Raw genomic sequence first — 22,968 nt, forward strand, 5'->3', positions numbered from 1 at the left:
CGCTCACTGTTCATCCAGAGGCAACATCGACCGGCTTCAGTTAGCAGCAGTAGCAAAGGAATCGCTCGATCGGGTTTAGTTAACATCCATCGATCGATCTCTCGGGTTCAATAACGCGTAGCCTGCAGTGCAATCGCTCGGGTTCAGTTAGAGCCCAACGCCTCACTCGGGTTCAGTTAGATCCCAACGCCTCACATGTGTGTTTGAGAGAAACCCGCATCGCTCGGCCCCGACCACCCACCGCAACTGGGATCACCCCGATATTTTCCTCGCCCTCGCTTCTACCACGGTTTTTCCCATCGTGGATGGCCCAAAGTATGTCATGCGGCTGCGTCTCCGGCCCGCCCAGGACGAAAAGCCCGTTTTCTGTCATGATTTTTTTGCCATTGAAGTAGGAGCCCACCACATCTATGATGATACCGGATTTTTTCATAATTATCCTCATAGAAGTGTCATAAGTATGACAGAAAAAAAATTCATTCGGCCGAAAATGTCATGGATGTGTCTTTTTTTGTAGTGCGTCCATCACTTTGACCAGCAAGTAGAATCTTTTTTGTTTGTGTTATGGTGGGATATAGTACACGTCGACGAGGTGGGAGGGGACTAGCATATATACTATACGTACGCGTCTGTGAACAAGTACACCTCACTCAATGTCGGGACTTTTTGGTTTCCGAGGCACGTGCCACATCAACATTGTGAAATTGGTTATTCAAACATCACACAACACCTTTTTGGGCCACATGCATATCCTAGCTAGGACACTCGCGTGTGAAGCTTCCATCTATGGGCCCATGAGGCCATCATCGATGCATGCATGCATCACTTTGACCTACATTGGGAGAGGTTAATTAATTTCACCATTGATGAGGATTCTTTTGGGATACATATATTATGGCAGGAGCATATAATATGCGGTGGAGAGGGGGGAAGGGGACCATCATATGTAGTACGCTTGATATGAACCGTGCTCTGTGTGGGTGCATGGTTTACGGTTTTTGAGGCATGTGGCACATCAAAGTTGTGCATTTTGGGTATTCAACATATATATTTTGGCCCACATGCAAAGCGGTGGTGGTTTTCCTCTCGCACCCACTTAAGCGGTTATAAGCGATATCGATGCTTTCCATTTGTGGGCCCGCTTGGTCCATCACTAATTTTTGCCTAACAACAACAGAGGTTAACTTAACTTAGGAGGGGATTATTATTTTTGCTCTGGGATGACATGCATGATACAGCTCAACCACACGCACATGCATGTGTACGCACGAATCCCTCCCATCGAGTCGAAGAGGCTAGTACAACGACACAACATGAACCGATCTCGCTCTGTGTGGGGATCTAGTGTACGATTTTTGACACACGGACCACATCAATGTTGTGTATTCAAACATGCATGCACGCATCACCTCCATACATATTCATGTAGCGGTTGCCTTCGAACGGTACACTCCCTCACGTGGTTATCGGCGACAAGCCTATATATTCGTGGGCCCGTGTGGGCATCCTTGATTACCTGACAAACAACAAGATAGGTTACCATGGTGGATTCTTCGTTTGGTTCCTGTTATCGTAGTATAGGTCATGGTGAGATTCATACCTAATTAAATTTGAGTGCAAATACTATGCACGCATGCATGAATCCCCGTCGTTGGCTTGAAGTGTGGTGTACCATACATATGCATCGTCAACTTAACCCTCACTCAGTATGGGGATTTCTAGTTTGAAATCAGGGTGCCACATCAAAGTTGTTCCATTGTTACTCAAAAACACACCTCTCCATACATATGTTTGGGCGACACGCATGTACTGGTTGTCTTCGGGGACTAGCTACTTGCGTGGTTATTGGCGAGCTAGCCCATCTCCAGGGTCGCATGGACGGCCATCACTTTGACGAACAACAAGAGAGAGGTTGTACGACCAAGGAGGATTATTCTTGGTCCATTTTATGATCCATCTTGGTGAGATATATGCCTTTCTGGCCCGCCGACTTAAAGTGTGTATGTGGGGGGGTGCTACTTCGCACTTTGCTCGGTGAACCTCGATTGGGGGGCATGCATTCATAGCTTAGGATTCCCTTCATGGCGACACGAGGGGGGTGCGGGCTGCTAGCTACTTCGCACTTTGCTAGGTGAATGTACCTCGGTTAGGAGGGGGTGCATTCGTAGCTTAGGATTCCCTTCGTGCCGACACGAGGGAGGAGGGGGTGCTAGCTACTTCGCACTTTGCTAGGTGAACATCGGTTATGGGGGAGGGGCATGCATTCATAGCTTAGGATTCCCTTCGTGCCGACAAGACGGGGTGAGGGGGTGGGGGCAAGTAATATAGTTCGCTTTGCGAGAGAGGTGCCACATCAATGTTGAATTTATTATTTGAAAATCAAACCACCTTTTTGATACATAAATTTGGTCCACATGCAGGTGTGTTCGTGTTCTGACCCACTCCCACGTCATTTTTCGTGAAATTTATGAACATTAGATAAGTCAGATGACGCAACAAACACGGTTCACTCAAACTAACTATGTGCCACGCCGGTGCACCTGTCACGCACACATCTGCATAGTACATTGGGCTCCATGAGGCTTCCCCTCTCAAAAATATCCACCCGCCTCGAGGGTATTTCTATTACATAACACACGGTTGTTATCTCTGGACCGTGTGCAATGTTTCTTTTTCCCAAGCCCACCTACATCCCTAGGAAATATCTGCCCGCCTCGAGGGTTTTTCTGTTTCATAACACACGGTTGTTATCTCCGGACCGTGTGCGATGCACTATCATCAAAATTTTCAATAGCTCGGCATTTCAATCCTGTGTTTGACTCCCGAGTAGTAAAATTTTCAGTACCCGTGTCATATCCTCAAACAGCCCGTGCCCCCCTACACACACACAAAAACCTCCTCGGGCATGCATGTGCACACACACACACACCCTCCCTCGCTCAAAACCCTAGGATGGTCCCCATAGCCACTAACGCCACCACAAGGCCTCCATTGTCAACATCTGCCGGTTTGCCCGTGCAGCTTACCCACCGATCCCCATCCCCACCCCACTCCAGAGCGTCGCAGCCTAAGCCCGACTACAATTCCCGTGGAGCTCGAGGAGCGACTGGCCCAAAAGAGGTGTATAGCGGTCTCTTTGCCTGACATCGCCGAGGAAGCTAACGACCATTACTCACAGCAGGCACTCAAGCAGCGGGCTAGAGTATGCGGGCATGTCTCGTCCGCTGGCTATGACATAGAGGTCATCGACAGTGATGGCCTGAGGCGGGCTATGTCATAGGTTAAGTGGCCCACCCCCAACCCCTCAGGTTCAACGGCCGTTGATCTCATCCATGGCCCCGCCGTTGATCTCCTCTCGCTCGCTATCAACAATTTGCCATTCTACATCGCGATCGAGCCCCTTTTGTCATGTCTGAAGGACAAAATCTACGACGTTGGCTTGGGATCCACAGCTTCCAAGTCAGACCTCATCGATGGCGACCACGAGGAGGGCATCTTGTCCGGCTCTTCCAAGGGGAAAGAGCCCATATGCTCTTCCAAGGGGAAAGCGCCTGTCTGCGACATCAGGGAGGGCACCCTATAGCCCTTGCTCTTCCAATGGGAAGGAGCCCATCTGCGACAACATGGAGCGCATCCAGGGTCTGTCCTCTTCCATGGGAACGATCCCATCTGTGAAAAGTGAGGAAACCCATGATTTTTTTGCTGTGGCTCTTCACAGGGGGAAACCCATGATTTGTTTTGTCGAGTCCCTTTTGCAGGGTAGTGAGAATATGTCCAGTTTGAATTGCTATATCTAGTTGTTTGCAGTATGCCTTGTTTATTTCAGTTGTTCATAATGTGATGCTCTATATGTGCAATTATTTACTGTGCAGTACATTTCATCAATCCAGTTTTAAACATACCGATAGGAATGCATATATTTGCTTGCTGTTAAGCCTGTTATAGCTAGCCTATCCCTCTTTTAAAGTTTTTTGATTGTTCGGTTGTATGTAGTTAGCATATGTCCAGTTTCAAATGCTATCTTTGGTTGTTGGTATTATGCCTTGTTTATTCCAGTTATTCACAACATGATATTCTATATGTGCAAGTATGAATTGTTGTGCTAAACATGCTTCTCGACGTACCTACACAGGACAATTTTGGGAACGACTGCTATTTTCATCCATTGAGGTTAGTTTAATCCCATGGCTTATATCCGCTCACTGTTCAGGATATCGGTAGCTGGTACCATATAGGCCGGCGGCTGATAAGGGACTAATCGGTGAATCGGACTTTTAGCTGAATATATCTGCAACCCATTTATCGTTAGGTTAACTAGGGCCATATGTAATATATCTGAGGCTAAATAGCAACATGCACTGTACTTAATGTCTAAATATGCAATCCTAGGCTACATAGCAACAAGGAAGAGTGTTACATTAATGTTCTAATGATGTCTAGATATACGTAGAAGAGCAGTAGCAACAACAACAACAACACAACCCTGTTTCGATACTCAACTTAGCTAGAGGTTAGAGTTAGTTTCTAGCTCATTACTAACCCTGAAAGAACTTCACCCAAATAGTTGTTTGGATGGCAGGGTTAGATTGACAATAAATGCACTAGGAGAACTAGCTCCAATGAGCATCTCTTTGGTTGGATAGTTTTTCTGGGTGGGTTATAGATACAACTAGCTCAAACTAGCCCTCATGTTTAGATATACTTTAGGGTTATTTGAGCCCAAACTAGCTCAAACTAATTGTAACCCCTGGATACATCAGCAGTTAATCAGCCGGTAATTTGTAAGAATGCACTACCACAGACAAATGTTAATTCATCTAATATGTGAGTATATTGGATGTTATAAGATACTCCCTCCGTTCCTAAATATTTATATTTTTAGAGATTTCAAATGGACTACCACATACAGCTGTATATAGACATATTATAAAAGAGTGTTGTGCTACATCATTGTGCAATTGTTGTTTAGCTTCTAATATTAACTTGGTGCTTTTAGGTACACATGTCATTGGTAAAGATCCGCGCTTCGACCCTTTCTGTGTATGGTACAATGAGATATCGATGAACCAGCATCAAGTGAGGAAGCTGATAAAGATTGTTAGTAAAATGGGTCCAAAGATGGCAATTAAGCTATTTGTTTACACTTTATCCAAGACAACAGCGAACTGTAGGATGGTAAGTAAGAACTCTATAGCCTTACTTTTAATGCCCATAATGAGTTGTGTTAGATGACAATGTCTGAATCTTTTTCCTTTGAAGTGGTTGCCAAAGCAGTTTACTCAAGATTACCTCTCAAACTACATGGTTGGTGGGCATGCAAAGGTTAAAGTATTTCTACCAAAACACGATTATTATCTAGATGTTTTAATCAAGACCATGAAGGATGGGCGGTCGGCCATCACAAGGGGTTGGACTAGAGTCGTGCGTGCCTTCTGCACGGAGGAGGGCACAATATGGGCATTCCACTTCACCTTGTTCGGCAACCAGAATATATTTGCCACTTTCTTTACCGTCTTTAATAGTACAAGTATACAACTCTGGTTCATCATTCTTTATTTGGTTCTTATGTAATTCTTGAACATATGTACCTATGAATCGAATAATGCATTGGTTGTTTGAACCTGATGGATATGAATAAAGCTGTAGCATACATTCAAATTCAAATCCAAATCCGGTACAATTTGGAAAAGAAAAAATTAAATTAGGGTGAAATTTCTCTCTCCAGGTTGTTACGGCACACACGGTTGGTAAAACACAAAACGTTTGCGATATGCACCAAAATCCGAGACGGTTCACAGAGAGGAAACATGTGCAAGCATGCACACAGTTGCCGTTTGCAAACCGTGTGCGATGTCAGAGAATATCACAAACGGTACGGGCAAACTAAACGTTTGTGTTAGTTGCCTTATCGTACACGATTCACAACCATGAACTATTTCTGATGAAGTATGCATCATAAATGTTGCACCATAGGATAGTGTGTGCGGTAGTTGTTGCGTATGACGATGTTACGACGGTCCGTCATTTCGTAATCCTGTCTGACACTCGTACGGCGATTAGCTAATCTTCTTAACGCTGAACCGTTTGTGATGGGCCATGCATCATACATGTTCTATAATAGTGAACCATTTGTGAAGGGCCGCGCATCATAAACGTAGCACCACAGAATACCGACTGCGATGGCAATGTGAGCAGAAACGAGTAGGAGTACTGTAGGGGCCCTATCTGCGATGGTTTCTGGGTCGTGTGGGAACGACCCCCCTATCGCCCAGACTCACTTGGCAACGGTTCCAAATGCCATCGCGGAAAGGGGTTAAAAACCATTTGTTTAGGACCGACGCACACCGGTGTTGTTGGATGCATATCCTTCCAGCATTATTTTCCTCAAACGAATGTCATGGGAACTGAGAAAATCCCGGTGCTTCTTATGCCATGGAATGGTTATACCTTTTTGTCCATGTGATAGTTCCTAAGTAGACATGAAGATTGAAAACAATTGAACGGTCAATTCTAGTAAATTGTATATGGTCTTTCAATGTGCGTGAAATCATCACCTCTATATACAAAGTTTCCAGACATGGAAAGGATCGGAGGAAGCCAATAATCGTGTTCAGATCAAAACACCACATACTGATACGTAAGGTCTTGACAAAATCCACACCATTGATAGGATATCCATGGACAAACTCTTCATTGAGCATATAACATAATATTAGTACCAAAAGTGTACTCCAGGATGACACAAAACTTATGCGCACAAACTAAAAATGCAGCTTATGATTAAAGAAGTGTTGACGATAATATATAGTACCTGAATAATTGTGGAGCCAACCACCATCTTGTAACATTTAAACGGATCACGAATTACAGCCAAGGTGTTGGGGATATTCCCCATGTTATAACCCGGTCCAGGTATGACCCGGTGGACATGTGACAGCTCATGGGGAATCCAGCAAGGAAACGGTCCATGGCCTAGAAGGAGACTTGAGGAGAGGTCGTCTCGTCTCATGATACTTGATGGACCGGCCTGAAGGGCAAATCGCAAGGGAAGTCTCCTTGTCTGGAGAATAAGATAACTAGTAGATATACTAAGGGACGGGTTGTATTGCGACCCAGAGTCTGTTGTAAATCAGGGGACTCACCTATTATATAAATGGGAGCCACTAGGACAGAAAGGACTAAGTACCAGCTCTCGAATACTAGGTTAGCCAAAGTCGCACCTTTGTTATTGAGATCTCCAGCAATAATCAATCAAGCAGGACATAGGCTTTTACCTCAACTATGATGTGCCAAACCTAGGTAAACTCGTGTCTCTTAATTCCGATCAACCCCGTTTGAGCTACTACCTAGCTGCGATGGTCTCATGACTAAGTCCGTTTTCAAGGACATCTTCCCTGACAAAACCATGATAGTTGGCGCCCACCATGGTGGCCGTGCATGATGATGTTGAGTTCTTGGAGGGAGATACCCCAGGGATCGAAGGATATGCGATTGGTCAGATGACAAAGAGTCATCGTGGCAAGCTCTACATCGAGGTTGGGGCCCCGAGTCAACTCTATAGAGTACGGGTACCGGGTATGTTTTGGCAAGATCCACGTCTTCATCAGCAATATCGGTGAATCCAGCCTCGAGGCAGACATCTGCTCCGACATAGTTGAGTCGGCTCGTCGCGCCAAAGCCGACTAGCCTCAAGCCGCCCAGAAACACTTCTTCATCGGCTTCACTCAGGGTGTCGATATCGCGAACAACTTCGTGTCTGGCATAGACACCCTTGTTTACTTTGATGGCGGATCCTCGGTCGGTGACATCGAGTCGCGATCCTCCCTTGGATGTTCGGTGACACGAACCAACACTTGATACGTCTCCAACGTATCTATATTTTTTGATTGTTCCATGCTATTATATTATCTGTTTTGGATGGTTTATATGCATTAATAAGCTATTTTATATTATTTTTGGGACTAACTTATTAACCTAGTGCCCAGTACCAGTTTCTGTTTTTTCCTTGTTTTAGAGATTTGCAGAAAAGGAATACCAAACGGAGTCCAAATGGAATAAAACCTTCACGATGAGTTTTCTTGGACCAGAAGACACCCAGGAGACTTGGAGTGCAAGTCCGGAGAGCCATGAGGCGGCCACAAGGGTGGAGGGTGCGTGCCCCTACCTTGTGGGGCCCTCGGTGACCCCCTGACCTAGATCTTCCTCCTATATATTCACATATATTCCCAAACCACCAGAAGCATCCATGAAAACACTTTTACACCGCCGCAACCTTCTGTTCCCATGATATCCCATCTTGGGGCCTTTTCCGGCATCCTGTTAGAGGGGGATTTGATCATGGAGGGCTTCTACATCAACTCTATTACCATTCCGATGAAGTGTGAGTAGTTTACCTCAGACCTACAGGTCCATAGCTAGTAGCTATATGGCTTCTTCTCTCTCTTCAGTTCACAATTCCATGTTCTCCTCGATGTTCTTGGAGATCTATTCGATGTAATCTTGTTTTGCGGTGTGTTTGTCGAGATCCGATGAATTGTGGATTTATGATCAGCTTAGCTATAAATATTATTTGAATCTTCTCTGAATTCTTATATGCATGAATTGATATCTTTGTAATTCTGTTCGAACTATCGGTTTAGTTTGGCTAACTAGATTGGTTTTTCTTGCAATGGGAGAAGTGCTTAGCTTTGGGTTCAATCTTGTAGTGTCCTTTCCCAGTGACAGTAGGGGCGGCAAGGCACATATTGTATTATTGCCATCGAGGATAAAAAGATGGGGTTTACATCATATTTCTTGATTTTATTCCTCTACATCATGTCATCTTACTTAAAGCATTACGATGTTCTTCATGAACTTAATACTCTAGATGCAGGCAGGAGTTGGTCGATGTGTGGAGTAATAGTAGTAGATGCAGGTAGGAGTCGCTCTACTTGACACAGACGTGATGCCTATATTTCATAATCATTGCCTTAGATATCATCATAACTTTGCGCTTTTCTATCAATTGCTCGACAGTAATTTGTTCACCCACCTTATTATTTGCTATCTTCATAGAAGCCTCTAGGTCTACCCATGGCCCCTAGGTCTATTTTCCATCATATTAAGTTTCCGATCTACTATTTTGCAATCTTTTACTTTCTGGTCTATAAACCAAAAAAACTAAAAAAATATTTACTTTATCTTTTGTTTAGTTTCATCTATCTCTATCAGATCTCACATTTGCAAGTGACCGTGAAGGGATTAACAACCCCTTTCTCATGTTGGGTGTAACTATTTGATTGTTTGTGCAGGTATTAGTGATTTTTGCATTATCTCCTACTGGATTGATACCTTGGTTCTCCAACTGAGGGAAATACTTATCTCTACTTTGCTGCATCAGCCTTTCCTCTTCAAGGGAAAAACCAATGCAAGCAAAAAAGTAGCAGGAAGAATTTCTGGCGCCGTTCCCGGGGAGATCTACGCCAAGTAAAGACATACCAAGTACCCATCATAAAACACTCATCTCTTGCATTACATTATTCGCCATTTGCCTCTCGCTTTCCTCTCGCCCACTTCTAAAATGATTTTCGAAAAGGTTTTCCTTTTCTTTGGCCTTCTTATGTTCGTGTTTTCGTTTTCTTTTGGTTTGCTCGTTGCAAGTTTGAATTGTTGCCACCATGTCTGAATTCGGGGAGATTAACGCTGAAAAGGATAGTAGTAACGATGCGGGAAACTATGATGCTTTTGCTAATATTAATCCTCATGAATAACCTACTATCATGCACACTAAAAACTTCGCATAGGGAGTGGCAATATCATTGGAAAAGGGGTTATTCAAGATTTCTTTACTTGTGTCGGTGCATTCCCCACGTTAGGTGGATCGATTCTCCATAAAACTAGTAGTCTTGCAGATGCTATATCATTCCTTGTGGTTGAACTTGAAAGACGATTTGTTCATATGCATCCATGCACACAAAGGATTTTTCTAGAGTTTTCTAATATTGAGCATTCTTCTGTTAAGCACGCCGCCACTATATTTCTAGCCCATGAGTTTAGAGTAATTATCAAATAATCTAGTAAATTTTTTGCGCATTATACAGTAGATGGTGGTCGTCCTCATATAGAGGGGATTCTCTTTAACCAAGAGGAAATAATGTGTTTACGATCTCTAGATCTTGTTGCTTATAATGAAAATTTAAGAAAGAGGGTCCCTACCGATGTTTTGTTGATAAGATTTCTAAACTTAATGATAATTTTGATATACAAAATAATGGATTGGGTTTCTCTCTTGGACACAAGCTCATGACTTTTTGCCAAAAGAACGCTTACAATGATGAGTTGGTCATACAATATTAGGGCCCCAATTCCTCCCGAGCATGATCTTAGGGATCCTTATCCCGTAAAATTTACCCCTTTTGAATACTTTTGATTACCACAAATAAAACATGCTGCTGAACAAAGGGAGTATGAGATGAGCTTTCGACATTTGTCTTATTATTACTATGACAATACCTGGATCTATCTATATGTTTTTATGCCTAGCTAAGGGCGTTAGACAATAGTGCTTGTTGGGAGGCAACCCAATTTTATTTTTCTTCTTTGCTTTTTGGTTCTGTTTTTCAATAAATAATTCATCTAGCCTCTAGTTAGATGTGTATTAATTAGTTTTTGTGCCAAGTAAGACCTTTGGGATGATCTACGGTGATAGTTGTTTTGATCTTGCTGAATAATATAAACTTTTGCGCTCAGGAATACAATTCTCATTTTTAATAGAAGCATGATAAAATACTGATTCCTTTTTTGCAGAATATTAATATACAAATTTCCCAGGTTGTCCTAATTTTTCAGAATTTTTGGAGTTACAGAAGTATTCGAGAGTTACAGATTACTACACATTGTTCTGGTTTTGACAGATTATGTTTTGTTTGTGTTGTTTGCTTATTTTGATGAATCTATTGGTAGTATCGGGGGGTATGAACCATATAAAAGTTGGATACAGTAGATATTACACCAATATAAATAAAGAATGAGTTTACAACAGTACCAAAAGTGGTAATTTATTTTCTTATACTAACGGACCTTATGAGATTTTCTGTTGAGTTTTGTGTTGTGAAGTTTTCAAGTTTTGGGTAAGGATTTGATGGACGATGGAATAAGAAGTGGCAAGAGCCTAAGATTGGGGATGCCAAAGGCACCCCAAGGTACTATTCAAGGACAACCAAGAGCCTAAGCTTGGGGATGCCTTCGGGATGCCCCGGAAGGCATCCCCTCTTTTGACTCCATCTATCAGTAACTTTACTTGAGGCCATATTTTTATTCACCACATGATATGTGTTTTGCTTGGAGCATCTTGTATGATATGAGTCTTTGCTTTTTAGTTTGCCACAATCATCCTTGCTATACACACCTTTTGAGAGTGCTTCACTTATATCTTTTGAGCTAGGCAATTTTGCTCTAGTGCTTCACTTAAATCTTTTTAGAGCACGATGGCGGTTTTATTTTCTAGAATTTTTTTGAACTATCATGCTTCACTTATATTATTTTGAGAGTCTTTAAATAGCATGGTAATTTTCTTTGGTTCTGAATTTAGTCCTAACTAGTAAACATGCCCATGCGTTGCTACGGGTTGTTGTCCAAACCATGAACTATAGCCCGTGCATTGCAACAGTTTTACAAAATTAGTTATAGTTAGTTTACTTGTTATTTCATCAGATACATATTGCAAAAAAAAATAATAGCTTATCAATAATCCAGAGAAATATATGCCACTTCCATTGATTATACCTTCGCATGATTGCGACTTTGGTTTACTTTTGCATGTATTCAGCGATGTACTGAATGTAAATAAGGCTATTTAGTGCCAGTCTGCCTTTGCCTCTCAAGGCTTTAGTAAACAGACATATAATACCTCTTATTTATTTTATCTGAAGGTTCTTGTCGGATTCACAGTGTGAAAAATTGACAAAAAACTGACATTAAAATTTCTAAAAGTGGACAACTAAAGGAAATGTACAAACAAAATTTAATTTGTCAAGAGGTCAAACCAGAACTATAAAATGTCATTTCTGAAATGTTTGCCAAGTATGTTATCAACATAAGAAAGGAGCCTTGCACTGTGTTTTGACTGAAAATTGCACATTGGTGACCTTAATGTAAATAACATGTCTTAAAATAATTCATGCAAGGGCTACAAAAACATATGAAGAACATAACCCTTCCAAGGTCAAATGGAGTTTTGAACCATTATCATAACCATGAAGATTCGAATCCCCAAAAATAGGGCAGTATTAAGATGTAGATTTCTAGAGTCGTGACACTGTTGTTTGTATCCCTATGGAAAACAAAATTTGAGTACAATTAAATCCTATTAACCTACTACAATAATTCAAAATAATCAACTAAATTGCATTTACTAAACATGAGAACATATTCTTGGAAGATGTCAGAAAGGAGATCAAACACCGTCAACAATAGGCTGTTTAGAAAATAAATGACATGTCAACTGGCATAGAAAATCTTTAAATCATGTTTGACATGAAAATTTGGCTATTACAAATGGCAACTAAATTACACCCGAGAAAGAAAACATCAAGAAGCTAGAGAGAACAGACATGAAAGAACCACCTGAACATACAATTGTACCAACAGGATAGAAATCCATCTCCAGCGATCAAACTTGTTTTCACCCTGTCGTACGTAGTGGAGTACACATACGACATATCTGATGCTATCGATTCATCAATTGATTCAAAAGAAAAGTTCTGACCAAGCATGCATGAGCACATCCCAGGAGCTCCTAGCATTGACTTCCAACACCTATAACAGATTTTAATACCATGGAGCAGTATTTTCCATATGAGATCATCCTCACCTACTGGTCCAGTCACATGAATTTTTACAAGCCAATGCAACTTTTAACTGTCGGACTGAAACCACAAAGCTATAGGCCTGAGGAACAAAAGGCAAAAATCCTCAAATTAACTGACCGGTCGCTTGTATTGGAATAACATATCTCTCCGTAGCGCATTATAGCATCATGTTAAACCAACCGGTGGCCAACATACCAGCTTTGACCAATCAAAAATAGACCCCATAGGAATCCCCAAAGAGCAACACTACAGCAGCAGATTACAGCCTGATCAGAGATGCCAGCCCAAGGGCAAGGAGAGGAGGGCATACCTCGGTGGTGGTCGTCGAATCCTCATCTACTGGCCTACCTGTAGCTCGTCCAGAGAATATCATAGATGTTGCTGCAAGAGCCCGACCCGCCACATCGATGACCAGCAGTCCACCTGCAAGAGGGCGCAGGTGGAGGCCATGATGGCCCTCGTTGACGATGTCGCCTACCTCGCTGGCACCTAGCTCGCCACTGCCAAGGCCCACTGCAACATCAAACAACCAACAACGCTAAATTTTGCAATTGAAAGAAGCAAAGATCATTTAACAACAATAATTTTTTATCTCAAATTCAACATCCTTCAGAGTACCAGGGTCTCTATCTCTCTGCCAATCTAAAGTTTCAAACGGTCCAATGCCAAAACCTCATAAAGTCACCATAAGCTTATCTTGTAATGTTTCGATTCGAAAGAAGTCCCAAGAATTTCAAGTATCATTGACCTGAGCATGGAAGACAAAGCATGTAAATGTCATGGTGATTTCACTCCTAATCGATGGCAGAATTCGTTTGAGAAATATATGCACAATAGAGGTACCGGAAAAATGATATAAACTGACTACGTCTAGGATTCTGATCTACAAAAATAGAAGACTTAATTTTTCTGGCTTGCTTTGAACTGATGCACCAAATGAAAACATTTGATGTGCACTCCTATATAATAATTAGAAACATAATTCTTTTACGAAGAAGAATAAATATTGTGTGTTGGACCATTCGGGTCGTTGGCATCAATTGTCAGTATTTTTTTAAGAGCGAGAACATCAACTATTGATCTTAAAATTACTTTATGTCCACTCAAAAGTATTAAAGCCACTCTTCACTTGCATGATCTACAAGTATCTGAACACTTCCTTATGGACTATATGGCTCGGAGGTCCATCTTAATAACGATCTAAAGTTAAAATGGAAGCAACTAAGGAAGCAGAAGTAGCCTGTTAGGAGCTCTAACTCAGAAACACATAGATGCAGTTTCCTAATATAATCCAAATATATTTGAAAAGGTTGATTGTATTAAAACGACAATAACCGACCATGAATAATAAATTTTGGAAATAGAAACAATGTAGTGCAAGTTAATCATACACCATGAGATGCGATAGGTATATTAATTTTGAATGTTTTCTTGTGCTGAAACAAACAAATGTGCATGCAGTTTTTTTCAGCTTTAGCATGGGAGAATAGTACATTGGCAGTGACTGAGTTTCTTCACCGGCACACTGATATTGACAATTACATATATTTGTTTCTACTGCATGTTAAATGAAAATTTTGATTAATTTGCGTACCTGTCTAACGTAGGATATCGCAATGCTCATAACAAATCTAATGACGTGTCTCACCTAACCTGCCAAACTCTGCTTTTTTCTTTCGGGGAAACCTGCCAAACTCTGTTATGATCAAATCTTTAAGATAGAGCTCCGGTCAAGTCAGTTGATTTAGAACCTTTTCAGTTTAGAGTTAGTAACATGTAGCGGCCAAGTTTTCTTATTTGTGTTGGCTTGTTGCCTTAATAAATGATCCTTTTCCAAAATAATAATATTACATACACATGGAGGCTAGGAAACAGAAAACTGTGTCTGAATGGATTGATACATCTATCTATATGTTTGCATTATAACCTTAATCTAATGGAAGCAGATAAATTCAAAGAAACTAATAATCTAAGAGCACATCATTAACCATGGAGGCGTTCTGTTTGAAGTTCGGTGTCATGTTGAAATTTAGAGCGCCTCGCTGCTGCTGTGCACAATTACAGGAATCCTACTGTTTCATTATAACTGTAGCATCTACTCCAAATACTGAATGACGGAATTAACCTATCAAATATTGAATGCAGCTAGTTTTGGGTTTTTAAATAGTTATTTGTCCTAACTAAAATAAGGATTTTGACATTGGTTGTAGTTTTGCGGCAAATTAATGATAGGCTGCAATTATGAATCCAAAATTTATATTAGTGCTAGAGCAAAATCACTGTGCACAAAGTAAAGGAAAACAATTGGTATATACACGATAAAGAAGAAATTGGAAGTATATAGTACATGGGTGCAATCAACATACAGAGAGGTCATGGACTTCAAAGAAATCTGCAACAAATCAAAGGAGACCGAGAGGGATGTGAGAGCTCATCCATTTGCCTGACACAAGAAATAGAAATTTTCTTAGTCTGTAGATTCAGTAAAGCAATTACAGTGAAGCATAACATTCCAACTCTGCAAGACCACTAATAGTGGCGCATATACTCTCAGTTTTGATCATAATAAGCCAATAGCCCAAGATCAATTGCCAATCATGAACCTTCATGGTCCTGTAAAATAACCTCTGTACCTCTCCATAGCACACTATAGCATCACATGAAGCCAGCTAGCGGCAAACAGACCAATTTTTACCTGCCAAATTTAGGTCCCAGATAAATCCTCTGCTCGCTCGTCGTCCGTCCCTGCACATCCTCCACATCAAATTAGCAGCAACTGCATCAAAGTAGCAGCAGCAGTAGCATCAATCAACAAACAACAGGAAAGGAGCAGTGCTATATCCAGCTAATAGCAGCGCAGCTGCCATCCCTCTCCCCTGCCCTCCCCGCACCAGCAGTGCACCAGACAGTCCTCGTCCACATCGATCTCCCCCACTCCCGCAAATGTCCAACGCCCTGCTATACCTCCCCTTGTTTATCCCCTAAAAAACCTAAACATGATTAGTTAGATAAAGGGAGAACAAGAACGAACGAGGAACGAACCTGGGGCAGCCGGAGACGCGGCTGCGAAGCCCTACCCGAAACCCTAGCCATGGGGGATGGGCTTGCGAGCGGGCGGTAGAGGACGGGAGCGGAGACTCTGGCCGGAGGGGAGGGAGGCGTGGACCGTGGGGAGCTCGGGGGCATGCTGGACGGCGCTGGAGGTCCCCAGAGAAGTGGCCGACGTGGGTGGTGGCGGCGGCGAGCGAGAAAGGAGGCGAGAGCTCGTCCTCCGTGTATGGACACATGTATTTTCTTTCTGTCTCTTCTATCGGCTTGTCTGGCTGCTGGATTCGATTCGGTGGGCTGAGGCCCATGCAGGTGATGTATGGGCTGAGACAGGGAGGCGTGACCGACGGGAAACGTGATGTAGGAGCCGATGAAACCAAAAATTACCTAAGCAAAAAATTAGTACCACCTTGAATATGAGTTTTTTTAAACTGAAAGCGTAAATTCACGGGGAAAAGTGTATTGTGATGGTGAACCCACAGAGTCAATCCATGCTTTATTATTAGGGAAAGATATGATAGACATCCAAGTGGGATATAATAAAAACTTTCATATAAAGTGCATTGAATACTATGAGAAGTTTGATTCCTTATGATTGTTTTGAGATATAGAGATGGTGATATTGGAGTCATGCTAGTGAGTAATTGTGAATTTGAGAAATACTTGTGTTAAGGCTTGTGATTCTCATAGCATGCACGTATGGTGAATCGTTATGTAACGAAGTTGGAGCATGTGGTATTTTTTTATTGTTTTCCTTATGCGCTTCGTACTTTGTTCTGATGACTAGTAGATTTTTGCAATAAGTTTGTAAGTTCTTTATGAGTAATGTTGAGTCCACAGATTATACGCACTCTCACCCATCCACCATTGCTAGCCTCTCTAGTACCACGCAACCTTCGCTAGTACCAAACACCCACCATATACCTTCCTAAAAACAACCACCATACCTACCTATTCTGGCATTTCCGTAGCCATTCTGGCATATATTGCAATGCAACTTTCCATTGTTCTATTTTATTATGACACATTCCATCATTGTAATATCTCTTTGCATGATCATGTAGTTGACACCGTATTTGTGGCAAAGCCACCTTTCTTAATTCTATCATACATGTCACTCTTGAGTCATTGCACATCCCGGTACACCTACGAAAGCATTCATGTAGAGTCATATTTTGTTCTAAGTATTGAGTTGTAATTTTTGAGTTGTAAGTAAATAAGAGTGTGATGATTTTCATTGTTAGAGGATTGTCCCATGTGAGGAAAAAAAGGGAGGCCAAAGAAGCCAAACGAAAAAATGAGAGAAAAAGAGAGAAGGGGCAATGTTATTATCCTTTTTTTCCACACATGTGCTTCAAAGTAGCACCATGATCAGACTCCTATGTTGTCACTTTCATATGCTAGTGGGATTTTTTTCATTATAGAACTTGGCTTGTATATTCCAATGATGGGCTTCCACAAAATGCCCTAGGTCTTCATGAGCAAGCAAGTTGGATGCACACCCACTTAGTTTTCTTTTTGAGCTTTCATAAACTTATAGCTCTAGTGCATCCGTTGCATGACAACCCCTACTCACTCACATTGATATCTATTGATGGGCATCTCCATAGCTCGTTAATACGCCTAATTGATGTGAGACTATCTCCTTCTTTTTGTCTTCTCCACAACCACCGTATTCTATTCCACCTATAGTGCTATGTCCATGGCTCACACTCATGTATTGCGTGAAAGTTGAAAAAGTTTGAGAACACCAAAAGTATGAAACAATTGCTTGGCTTGTCATGGGGTTGTGCATGATTTGAATATTTTTTTGATGAAGATGGAGCATAGCCAGACTATATGATTTTGTAGGGATGAGCTTTTTTTGGCCATGTTATTTTGAGAAGACATAATTGCCTTGTTAGTATGCTTGAAGTATTATTGTTTTTATGTCAACATTAAACTTTTGTGTTGAATCTTATGGATCTGAGAATTCATGCTAAAATAAAGAAAATTACATGGATAAATATGTTAGGTAGCATTCCGCATAAAAAATTCTGTTTTTATCATTTACCTACTCGAGGAGGAGCAGGAATTAAGCTTGGGGATGCTTGATACGTCTCCAACATATCTATAATTTTTTATTGTTCCATGCTATTATATTATCTGTTTTGCATGTTTTATATGCATTAATATGGTATTTTATATTATTTTTGGGACTAACTTATTAACCTAGAGCCCAGTGCCAGTTTTTATTTTTTTTCCTTGTTTTTAAGCTTCGCGGAAAAGGAATACCAAACAGAGTCCAAACGGAATAAAACCGTCACGATATTTTTCTTGGACCAGAAGGCACCCACGAGACTTGGAGTGCAAGTCAAAGGAGCCACGAGGCGGCCACAAGGGCGGAAGGCGCGCCCAGGGGGTCACTACTAGAAAAAGGGCTATAGATGGGATTGACACTAATGGCGCACCAGACAAGTGGTGCGCCATTAGTATATACTAATGGCGCACCACCTTCTGATGCGCCATTAGAGTTGAAACTACTAATGGCGCACCATGTCCACGGTGCGCCATTAGTATCAAAAAAAATTTAACTAGTGCGCCTGTCCAAACATACTAATGGCGCATCCTTAGTAAGTGCGCCATTACCAGAAAGTGCGCCACTAATGTTTTTTATTTTTATTTTTTATTCTTTTTTTTGCAAAAGTACTAATGGCGCACTCACGCGCGGTGCGCCATTACTAGTTTAAACTAGTAATGGCGAACCGTTGCAGAGTGCGCCATTAGTATGTTTTTTTTTGCAAAACTACTAATGGCGCACCACCAGGGGGTGCGCCATTAGTAACCTGGATCCATCCCCTACCCCGACCCACTCCTCGTCCCACCCACCCCGATCCATCCCCTCCCTCCCACATCGCCGCCGCCGCGACCCACACACCGCCTCGTCCCTCCCACAGCTCACGCCGGCGGCCTCCTCCCTCCCATCTGCTTCACTCCCACCTCAGGCGCCTCCGCACCCTTCCACCTCTCTCTCCCACAACCCTCTCTCTCTCCCGGGACACATCTCCGCCGCCACAGGTGCCGGCCGATTCCGGCGTTCTCCAGCGACTCCCGCCACCCCGCAGCACCGTCCCGAGCTCGCCTCGCTCCGTTGGATCTTCCCCCTTGCGGGATTCACTGCTCCCGGCCTCCAACGCTCAGCCGCAACCCTCCCACTAGGGTTTCGGGGGCGACGACGCCTCCATCGTTGGCACGGCTCCGGTGACCCCTCTCCAACATCTACTGCGCCGCCACACGGGGCTCAACCTCCTAGTTCTTCTCCGCCCTCCCTCGCCCCCACCCCACCCACAGCCTCACTCACAACACACCTACCCCACGTGCAGAGTGAGATCCAGATGGCGACGGAGCTGACGGCGGACCTCCCCAGCGGCTCCTTCTCCCCCTCCCCTCAGTCAGGTGTGAATCCTCTCCTCTCCTCTCTCCCCTGCAAATTTCCGCAACAACCAGGCAAATAACTTCAGCTGCCTTCTGTTTTCCTCCATACCTCGGCGCAGGTTTCTCGGTGGTCGACGGGCAGACATGGGCGACGAGGAAGGGGAAGAGAAGCCCTTCAATTTCCTCCAGATCCTCTGCTGTGCGTCCTCTCCTCCTTCCCCATCTCTCTCATTCTTTGGTTCCCATCTCCATCCGTGGATTATTAGTGGCTCAGTACAAGCTCGCTTCGCCTTCTGCAACCTTACAGTCAGTCACGGGTGAAGGGGATTGATTACGTGTGCTGTTTTTTTTGCCCGCTCGCTTGCAGAGGGAGTCATAGCCGAGAGGAGCCGCCGGAGTCGTGGTGGAGATGACGCTCTACCCCATCGATGCCATCAAGACCAGGCTTCAGGTGAATATGTGTAGTTCAGTCTCTGATTTTGCTTGTTTGCAATGCAATGGCCGGTTAATTAGACCCCATAACCTGCTCCAAGCAACATGCTATTTTAAAATGAATGCACAACACTCAAGGATGCCATTATCTGACGGCCCGCTGTATATTGTACTGCCTGCACTGGATGCCATGTCGGAAGCTGGTACAAATATCTGTTTCCAATATGGGGAAACCACAAAAAAGTGCATACCTATTTCCAACTTTGAATGACATTCTGTAAATCTTTGTTCCCAATATGGCACAAATCGTTGCATATAATACCTATTTTTCCTGTAAATCTTATGAATACTCCATGCTATGTGCGACTGCCAATTTGAGCTTTCTATAATCAGTGAATATAGCAGTTCTCCTGTTGTTATTCAAATAAATAAATCATGCAAGTGGTAGTATAAAAAGACCTGCTTGCATAAACCTCTCGGGGACTATTGACATCTCATTATATTCTCTGCTTCCACTTATATCCTGAGCATGTACTCTAATAGTTAGTTCCTAGAACATGATAATGGATTGCTTTTCTTTATATACCCCACTATCCATACCCCCAGGTATTAGTAAAACTATGAGGACACCTTATGTATATTGTGTTAGATTAGTGCGCAATCTTATTAGAAACATCTAAATGCTGAGGCTATTTCCTTTATACTAAATCTTGCAATTCTTGGTTGCGGCTTCTGTTTTTTCCCTTGGTACCCACTCACGGCCGCCTTCTACTTGTGCTTCTTTTCTCAGGACGATGGTCTAGCGGCACATGGCGCCGGAGTTGAGCCTGGGCATGAGGAGTTCGCCGCCGTTCCCCACGCCTTCCTCCTCTCGCCCCTCCACTTCCAAACTCCCCACAGCGACGGCTAGCGACGATTATACTACTATTGTGTTTGGGTGCCTAATTGACTGATTGCCCGCCGTTGAAAATTTTGTTTATATATATAAAAATCTTGAAGGTGCCACAAACTGCCAATAATGATGTTGATTATTCTCCAGTGAATGTGAATGAGAATGTATCATTTGTTTAGAGATGGAGTCTGTGGAGATAGAGTTCATTAGTTTTTGGTGTATTCGTCTAGAGTTCATTTAGCAAAGTTCAGAAACGCAAACAACATCAGTTCATTAGTTACACTAAGCATTTGCCTGCCTAAGTTGTATTTAGACCAAAATTTGCTAATAGACACCCCCCTTCATAGATTTGCTATTTTTTGGCGTGCACATAATATGTGTGTCTTAACAGTTTCCAGCAGTTGTGTTCTATTGTTTGATTAAATGAATCAAAACCTGAAGGAGATCTAGATTAACAGTAGAATCACATAGTTGTAATTACCCGAGAAATTTTAATAGAAGCTCACTGTTATGTCCTCCATCAGGCGATCTTGTTTGTTATCGTAGTAGAATTTGGTGTGCTTGAATAAAATGGCGCTCATTTGCATCATTGTATTTCTGTAGAGTTTTAAGAAGAATTCTGGTACGAACGCACTGACCGTATACTTGTACATGTGCAGCTGAGGAACATCATGTGGGCTACTTCCAAGCATGATGTGTACGTGATGTAGAACTATTCTGTGATGCATTGGTCGTCCTTACTCCGCAAAGGAAAAGAAGTGCTCAATGTGGCAGGCCCAAATCAGGTGATCTACCACAGAGCGATGTGATAGTCCTCTATCGTCGGAATTTCGGTCAATCTCTGATTCACTGTGCGACCACACTATGCAGGATATGCAGGGAGGTCGGCCCTTGTCCAGGGGAAGATCAGCACCATGACGGTGAAAGACAACCTCGGCAGTGCCTTCTAGCAAGATTTCAATCATAATCTGTGCATACTTGTTTATGATATGTGTGTGCCTCCATCAATCCTCTTTGGCATCATAGGATACAAGATACCAAGACTAGCAGTTCTTGTCTTGCTTATGTTTTGTGATCTCAGCTTATCTAATAAAACTGGCAATTATAGGATACAAGATACCATAACTACATAACTGGGGTCATTTGCGTTACTGTAGTTGTGCCGTCTGGCTAGTGGGCTAATATGGGAGCCACAGCATGGCATCCTTCTCCATTGTAGATCCATTGTATTTGCATGCTGCTATATTATGTCAAGTTGAGTGAAGCAAACATATCCTGGTGTGTGTGTGTGTGTGTGTGTTAACATCTCCTAATGCTCCTACCAGCTTTCTGACTTTGGCAAATGTGTAACCTGTGCAAAAAACAGAAAATAAAAAATAAAAAAACCTAATATTCATACTAATGGCGCATCACATGACAGTGCGCCATTAGTATGACAAAGCATACTAATGGCGCATCACTGGACAGTGCGCCATTAGTATGCTGTGGTCACTAATGGCGCATCCCATTGCAGTGCGCCATTAGTATGCCAAAGCACCTGGGTATACATGGCCCCTGGGAGGCATACTAATGGTGCACCCTGGCCTATAATAATGGCGCACCATTAGTAAAAATTACTAATGGCGTGCTAGTAATGGCGCACCACTGATGCGCCATTAATGGCCAAATTAGGTGCGCCATTAGTAGGGGGTTTTCTAGTAGTGGGTAGCGCGCCCCCTGCCATGTGGGCCCCTCGGTGATCCCCTGACATAGATCTTCCTCCTATATATTCCCAAACCAACAGAAGCATCCATGAAAACACTTTTCCACCACCACAACCTTCTGTTCCGTGAGATCCCATCTTGGGCCTTTTTCGACATCCTACCGGAGGGGGATTCGATCACGGAGGGCTTCTACATCAACTCTATTGCCCTTCCGATGAAGCATGAGTACTTTACCTCAGACCTATGGGTCCATAGCTAGTTGCTAGATGGCTTCTTCTCTCTCTTTGATTCTCAATACCATGTTCTCCTCGATGTTTTTGGAGATCTATCCGATGTAATCTTCTTTTGCGGTGTGTTTGTCGAGATCTGATGAATTGTGGATTTCTGATCAGCTTATCTACACTACAAAAAAAGACATATCCGTGATGATACGTGTTTGTCACAGTAGGTCACATTTTTTGTCATGCATGTACATCCATGACAATTTTATCACAGAATCAATATAGTCATACTTGTGCTGTCGTAGAAGTATTCCATGACATTACCAAAATTATCATCGCGGAAGTGTCCACTTCCATGACGATAAATCGCGCGTCACAGAAGTGCTTTCGTCAAGGGTGTCCGACATGTG

The 22,968-nt window shown here is 42.7% G+C and overlaps 1 long non-coding RNA gene across 1 annotated transcript; it reads right to left on the reverse strand.

Moving 5' to 3' along the window:
* Nucleotides 1-12,475: 12,475 nt before the first annotated feature.
* LOC119285812 lies at nt 12,476-16,105 on the reverse strand. Its single transcript, XR_005139873.1, has 2 exons — nt 13,467-16,105; nt 12,476-13,361 (listed from the first exon to the last, which is right to left on the reverse strand). It is a non-coding gene; the product is annotated as an uncharacterized LOC119285812 (long non-coding RNA).
* Nucleotides 16,106-22,968: the final 6,863 nt, after the last annotated feature.

The sequence above is a fragment of the Triticum dicoccoides genome, chromosome 4A (genome assembly GCF_002162155.2).
Source record: "Triticum dicoccoides isolate Atlit2015 ecotype Zavitan chromosome 4A, WEW_v2.0, whole genome shotgun sequence".
Lineage (NCBI taxonomy): Eukaryota > Viridiplantae > Streptophyta > Magnoliopsida > Poales > Poaceae > Triticum > Triticum dicoccoides.